We start from the raw sequence: 8,503 nt of genomic DNA on the forward strand, positions 1-8,503 counted from the left end.
CCGGGTTCCATATCCACTTAGCACTTAGAGTAGTGGGTGGTTTCGATATCTTGGCAAAATCTGCGATAAATCTCCAGAACCACGAACAAGTTTCCATAAAACTTAAAAGCTGTTTCACATGGGTTTCCTTTCGGAGATTGCCCACACGTGCCCAAGGTACTCTACGGATTCTTGACAGAACACGCATTTCTTTCTGTTTAATTTAAATTTGTGCACAGTTAGTCGATCGAAGACCTTCCGCAGACCTTCCAAATGAGATTCAACAGTCGCCGATATTACGGATTAGATCCTCTAAATGAACAATCAAGAATACGCCTTGAAACGATCCATCAGTCGGTGAAATGTAGCCGGTGCATTTTTTAAGCCGAACGGCATGCGGATGAATCTATACATTCAATGAGGTGTTACAAACGCAGTTTTATGTCTGTTGTGGGTATTTAGATGGTTGCCTACTAAGCTGCTTTTTCTACACTACTTGCGCCATCTCTACAGTTAAACCCGTCTGCGCGATACCGACCACAACCGCATCGGGCTTTCCACTCTTATAGGATTTCTTTGTTTTTGTATGCCATTTTATGTTTCCCAATAAATTATGAAGTCGGAAGCGAGTTTATACTTATTCTATTCGTTGACTGAGCCCTTAAATTTTGGTCTGCTACAAGCGAACGCCTAAATGGCAGTACTCGGCTCCGATTAACCACGGAAACGCGGACTAGTATTAGGTCCGTTGGATGCTCCACTGGTAGAATAATTATAATAATAATGTTTTTCTCATAATAGGAATAGTTCCGCCCAGATCTGCTTTCTACAGAACGCAAAATTTAAGGCACTCTTTCGCCCTATTGTCAGCAGCAGTAAACTCACCTAAACCAGTATAACTTTCTTCGAAACACTTCATTGCATATTCCTGAAGTGATAAAATAAAGATGTGAATCTTTTATAAGAGAAATATAAAGAAATGATTCATCTTTTCAGCTAAGTTAGTATAATTCACTAGCAACTTGCGTAATTAGCAAACTTAATTCCATTTCCAATTACAAATAATTGACAGATAAACACGTAGTTTTACAGTGGTTGAATTTTAATTACTAAAAAGGCACATAAACAAATCTGTAGTTCATAACTTTAATTTAATGAATCCGTCCCTCACTGACCCATCCATCTGTTGCATTTATTCATATCAGATACCCGCAGATTCATATAGGATTATAGCTACTTGCAAATATTATATCTCTAATCCAATTAATTAACTTTAATTGAAAAGAATTTTCCTTGTAGTGAATTATTCATATAGTACCGAATTTAATTAGAAACGGGTATGTTTGGCTACCTCCCGAACGCTTTTTTTATAAGTTAAATATCCATTTCTTAAGAACAACCGAAACAATTAAGCATGCTACAAACGTAAATAAATTTTTCACCTTTATTGCTTTAGTCTCATGACCTAATTCCGTTTATACCCTACGACATAAATTATTAGTTTCTGTGTTTAAGATCGTAAGGTAGCGACTCTGTTTTGGTGTAAAACTGGCTTATTCGGAAAAGGGGCATGTTACGCAATAACGAGGATCTAACATAAATGGGCGTCACAAAAACTTGAAGGGATTTCGTCTATTAACTAACAACAAAAAGCGAGTTTATGATTTTGGACTTTGTTTCCGTCTGTCCGTGTAGTAATCTAAACCAACGCGCGAGATACCACACACTCGCATATAAGCAAACGCAGCCTGCTACAACCGGATATTACACGTTCTAAATTCTCGTGATAGTAAAACACCTGGGTGCCTGAAACCCTGTTAGGTTTCCTCGAACGTAGACAATGGTTCCGAGTTATCCGTCGCGTATTTAGATGGTTGCCTACTAAGCATTTTCTACACTACTTGCGCCATCTCTACAGTTAAACCCGTCTGGGCGTAACCGGCCGGAACCGCATCCGGCTTTTCACTCTTTTGGGCTAGATTTTTTGTTTTTGTATGCCATTTTATGTTTCCCAATAAATTATGAAGCCGGAAGCGAGTTTATACTTGTTCTATTCGTTGACTGAGCCCTTAAATTTTGGTCTAACGCATAAATGGCACTACTCCGATTAACCACGGAAACGCGGACTAGTATTAGGGCCGTTGGAGACTCCACTGGTAGAATAATTATAATGTCTTTTTCATAATAGGCGTGGTTCCACTCAGATCTGCTTTCTACAGAAAGCAAAATTTAAGGCACTCTTTGGCCCTACTGTCAGCAGCAGTAAACTCACCAAAACCAGTATAACTTTCTTTGAAACACTTCATTGCATATTCATGAAGTGATAAAATAAAAATGTGAATTTTTTTATAAGAGCAATATAAAGAAATAATTCATCCTTTCAGCCAAGTTAATATAATTCACTAGCAGCTTGCGTAATTAGCAAACTTAATTCTATTTCCAATTACAAATAATTGACAGATAAACGCGTAGTTTCACAGTGGATGAATTTTTATTACTAAAATGGCACATACACAAATCTGTAGTTCATAACTTTAATTTAATGAATCCGTCCCTCACTAACGCACCCATTTGTTGCATTTATTCATATCAGATACCCGCAGATTTATATAGGATTACAGCTACTTGCAAATATTATATCTCTAATCCAATCAATTAACGTTAATTGAAAAGAATTTTCCTTGTAGTGAATTATTGATATTCGCACTAAATTTAATTAGAAACGGGTATGTTTGGCTACCTCTCGAACGCTTTTTTTACAAGTTAAATATCAATTCCGAAACAATCAAGCATGCTACAAACGTAAATTTTTCGCCTTTATTGCTTTAGTCTCATAACCTAATTATGTTTGTACCCTACGACAGAAATTATTAGTTTCGGTGTTTTAGATCGTAAGCTAGCGACTCTGTTTTGGTGTAAAATTATTCGAAAAAAGGGCATGTTACGCAATAACGAGGGTCTAAGATAAATGGGCGTCACAAAAACTTGAAGGGATTGCGTTTATTAACGAGCAACAAAAAGCGAGTTTATGATTTTGGACTTTCTGTCCGTCCGTCCGTCCGTCCATTCGTCCGTCTGTGGACACGATAACTCACTAATGGTTCCGAATTTTCCAATTCTGTTTTTAGCAATAGGTAAACAATGGTCAAGGGAATAATCGATTAAATTTTGGTCATTATTCGTCAACCGGAAGTTACTTTGTCGCATTTAGCAAGCTTAAATGTACCTACCCTCACTACGATTGCATGCTTGGTTATGTTTTGCAAGTAGGCACTCTTTCTTTAAATGTCCAACATCTTTGCAATACATACACTTCTTTTATTCTTAGCACTTTCAGAGTTTAAAAACGATAACGGTTTGTCGGCCGCAGGATCAAAAATCTCTTTCGCTTTTTCTAAAAGTTTTGTAAATCTATTCACCAAAGCGCGCGTAACCTTTTCCTGATATGTGGCAATGTAAAATACCGTATACCATGTCCGTTCGGATAGCTTACCTGAAGTGTCATTTGGTAATAATAGAACGAGCTTTTCAAATGCATACATCTGTATTTGTCTTTGAGTTCTGTTCACGCGCGAACAACCCACGATATACGCGGTAATCTGGTCTTTTGGGATGAAAAGTGGTTTGCCGCAAATCGACCGCACTTTTCCAGTCGTCTAGGGTTTTTCATACCCCTTGAAACCACGTAGCCGTGAATTCATCTAATAGCGTGTGAAATCCCTTAAGAGCATTTTCGTCCGAAACGCACACGCAATCTTTGTATATTTGCACGACGTCAATAAACGCATTTACGTCGCTGTCCTTGGCTCCGTCAAATCGGGAGAGACATTTTGAAAAGTTGACAATCGTCTCCGCCACAGGCCTATCTACTTAATAGTTTTCGGAATTGTTCATTACTTAACGTAATGGAAGCGTCCATTATCAACAAAGGCGCACCTTGACATAAGGAAAGTTAAATCCGTACAAATCCAGTAAGGAAGGAAGATACCACGGATCCGATTGGATACGATGTTTTAGATTTGGACTCAAACTGCTACAAGTTTCTTCTCAAATTTGAAATTTATGAGGTAGATGTTGGTAACGCACAACAAATCACCTTATTGCGACGTTTATTTTAGCAACAAGTCGTTTCTCGAGAAATAAAGTGAAATGGAAAAAAAGGATATAAAAAGACGCACACAGTTTATTGAATTACGTACTTTATTCCTACCGATTACCATAAAAACTTTGTAGATATACAACAGATATACAATATTGTCAGTCATTGCACGATATTTTGCCTTGTACTATACATATTCCAAAGCTCTTTTCTTAGTCACTAACTACAAAATTAGATGCAAGTCAAAAATAGGTATATCGAGTTAACAGCCCCCTACTTATAGCCCTTGTTTGTAATCAAAATCACACTATTCAGTAATTTGAAAAACGAACGGTGAAAATCGTTGTACCTAACTGAGTGCTAAGTGCAAAAAAAATCTCACTTAAATTTACTTGGCAAATTCTTGGACAAGAGTAGACAAAATAGTTTCCGAGCACCATCCTTAAAAAAAATTTACATCACAAGTGAAGCTTAGATTAGTAACTAGAACAAAACTTCCATGTCTTAGCAGAGACCGTTCTTAAACTCTAGAAAGGTATGTTCGGTAACGGAAATGATGGTTCCTTTCTGTTCGCGCTTCCAGTACCTCCAACAGTAACAGAACGATATTATCGATATTATTACCGTGGCCAGGATGGCCAGCGCGATCGCCGAAACAATCGGCGACACCGGAAAACCGCCGTGCAGTGAGCAATTGATTTCGTGCTCGTCGTTTCCGGAGGGGCAATGGCGTAGACCATCGCACCAAAGGTCGGAGCTGATGCAGGCGCCGAGCTCGGGACAACTGAAAAATAAGCGATAAGTTTACAGTTTTTTTCTTTCTTTTTCAACGTTTTCAAGGAGGTCCAAAGGAAAATGGATTTGAAGTTTGAATTAAAACTACTGAAAATTCGCGCCGGAAATAGATAGTGTATTTAGGGGCTACCAACTGCCATCCGGTTTTTTTTGCATGCAAAGCACTTTGGACATTCCAATTTCTTAAAAATGTAACGAAACATTGTTCAAAGACAATCCAAATCAATATTTTTCATACTACCTCCCGAACGCTTTCTTTATAAGCTCAATAGCCATTCCTTAAGAACAACATAAACAATGAGGCACGCTAGAAACGTAAATTTTTCCCCTTTACCGCTTTAGTCTCATAACCGAAACCTGTTTATATCCCACGCCATAAATTATTAGTTTATGCGTTTAAGGTCGTAAGCTAAAGACTTTATTTTGTTTAAAAAACTGCTTTATTTGGAAAACGGGTGCGAGACAATAACGAGGGTTTAACATAAATAGGCGTACAATGTGCAGGATAACAAGCATCGATAAATTTGCTCACGAAACTTCGTCATCCCAAGTTAGCCCTTAAAAATATTCGCCCCAGACAAATTCAATCCAAAAGGAAAACCCTTTCGGCATAATCGCCCAAAACAGTTGCAACTCTTCATAGGGCAGGGCAAGTCTTCTGGGGACCCCAGGGGCGATTTTTCTTGGGGGCAATAATCCGACAGTGAGTTTTTTCCCAATCTTTCGGGCAAATACTCCAGAGAGAATTTTCCGGTGACGAATATTTTGAAGACGAAGGCTATTCTTCCACGGACTAATTTTCCACGGCGAATATTCCAGGGCGAATTTATCTCACAAGCTTGAAGACACCTTTACGACTTCTGTAGAACCCTCTCAAAGCATGGAAGATATCTGGAATTTTCTTGCCAGGCATCAAAATTCGCGAAAACATATTTCGAAATAAATAAAAATCTTTGAAACCTGTTGCAGAATCCCCTTCCTGAACACCTCCTTCAAAACCATCTTCGTAATTTTTTGTAAAGTGTTTTTTTGGGCATTTTCTTGAAACCATTACTAGAAATCTTATTAGAAAGCCTCATTTTCGAGAATCCATATCCTTCCAGAAATATATACGGGAAACCTTATTTTGATTACTGTCAATATATCGATATCTATCGACAAATCGATAATTATTTCCAAATTCACAAATATTTACACGTAAAAGGGATGCACTGATAATTGCGTAAACTTTAGGAGATGATGAGAGGCTGATAAGACTGATAATAATATTATGCTACTGTTGACGCGTCTGTAGACTACCGGATACTAACAGCTCTTAATAAGTATTTCTTTACAATACAATTGGAAAAGTGATTTCCAGATGCATTTGAAAAACAAATCATCCTTGCAATTGCATTTTTCTGTTGGCGTACTTTATACTAATCGGGTTAATTCCGAAAGAAACCGTTCACTTAAAAAACTAGATCTTATCTTGGCTAAAGTAAAATGGGTTCTTATCCCAGCTTCGTGTTCTTGGTATCTTAGCAAAGTAATATGGGTTCTTATCTTAGCTATTGTTTCATGAGGTTTAACTCGATGGTAAAGCGGATCAATGTCGATTTTTCTTGTTCTCCGGACTCGGACTCTTAACCTGGTGAGTTCGAATACCACAACTTGCCAGTGTTTAGTGGCAGAGAATATCTCCTGACTTCGGAAGGCATGTAAAGCTGGCGATCCCGGTACAGCGACTGTCGTTAAGGCCGTGCAGTTTATTTCATTATCGCAGCCCTTTTGCGATTGCCCCGAGTTCCAGGTAACATTGGACATTACTAGGCTACCGAATTTGAAAATTTTAATCCGGCCATTTGGGTGAGTATAATTAACCGTAGTTAATCAAATGTGTTGCAGAAACCTTCGTCTGATTAGATTGGCCCTAGTATTATTAGAAGCACGCTTCATTAACATGAATTTCAAGATTAGTCCCCGAATTTTAGGACGTCAGAGAGCTTGGTAATTAAATCAAAAAGTTTTAATTGTTGGGTGTTATCAACCGAGTCCGCCGGCCGGCCGGAATTTTCGACGTTCTCTTTCCGTATTTTGGGAAATTAATATAAGGTAACAGCACGATTTAGGGCTTCATGTCATTTTGGTAAATTTCGCATTTAAATGTACCCATTAATTTCTTGATATTTTCATTCTGTTAAGCGTAAACAAGTTAAAAAGTAATCGTAAACGATTTACATAAAGCGCATTTCCACTTGCATTCATTTCCCATTTGTAAGATGCAACTTCTATAAAATCGTAAAAATCCGGCCACAAATATGAAAGATAGCGTTGCACATGGGCAATCCATTTTTGACGTGTTACTTCAATTTCAGTTTATGAGAAGAATTTCATTTGAATGCTTTTCTAAATAAGAAAGTTGGAACTGCGCATGCGCAAACCTAAATTTTGAAACTAATGTTAGATTTTCCTTTGTTCCAAGCGCCTAACTATCAAATTTCACTTAAATGCTTCCATAGATAAAAAAGTTAGCACTGCGCATGCGCAAAATAAAATTTTGAAACTGGCGCTAGATTTTCCTTTATTCCAAGTGCCTATGTATCACATTTCATTTAAATTCTTCCATAAATAAAAATGTTGGCACTGCGCATGCGCAAAACCAAATTTTGAAACTGGCGTTTGATTTTCCTTTATTCCACGTGCCTATGTTTCAAATTTCATTTAAATTCTTCCATAAATAAAACAGTTGGCACTGCGCATGCGCAAAACCAAATTTTGAAATTGGCGTTTGATTTTCCTTTATTTCAAGTGCCTATGTATCAAATTTCGTTTAAATTCTTCCATAAATAAAAAAGTTGGCACTGCGCATGCGCAAAACCAAATTTTAAAATTGGCGTTTGATTTTCCTTTATCCCAAGTGCCTATGTATCAAATTTCGTTTAAATTCTTCCATAAATAAAAAAGTTGCCACTGCGCATGCGCAAAACCAAATTTTGAAATTGGCGGTTGATTTTCCTTTATTCCAAGTACCTATGTATCAAATTTCATTCAAATACTTTTATAAGTAAAAAAGTTTGCAATTCGGTTTATAAATGGTCGAGATGCGAAAAGGGCACTGTGAATTTTGAATCGATCGATTCAACTTTTGGCATTGCGTATTATATGGTTAAAGCTATGCCCATATTGAATTTCATGCAATTCAGTTCATAACTAACGGAGATGTAAAAGCGATCAAACATTTCTAAACAAAGTTATCGTTCACACGGACAGATAGATGGACAGACAGACAAAGGAACAGACGGACAAACCAACAGGCAGACGACAGATAGCAATGCAAAATTATAAACGATCTCTAGGATCGTTAATAAACGGCAAAAGTGTAAAATTATGGAACATGTAAAAAAACGGTTTTTTGTTTTTTTACAATAACTTTTTTTGTAAGCGGTACAGAAAAAATTCCTTCCTTGGTACAAGACTCGACACCATAACGAACCAAATAGCGAAAAAAGTAGAACAATAAGCTCTTAAGATAAAAAACCAGTAGCGTCGCAAAGTTAGCGGACGGACGGACGGACGGACGGACGGACGGACGGACAAAGTGGCCACAATAGCGCATTTTTTTTTTTTTTGTGGAAATGCGCTAAAAAT

This window comes from Photinus pyralis, unplaced genomic scaffold (genome assembly GCF_008802855.1).
Source record: "Photinus pyralis isolate 1611_PpyrPB1 unplaced genomic scaffold, Ppyr1.3 Ppyr1.4_LG8, whole genome shotgun sequence".
NCBI lineage: Eukaryota > Metazoa > Arthropoda > Insecta > Coleoptera > Lampyridae > Photinus > Photinus pyralis.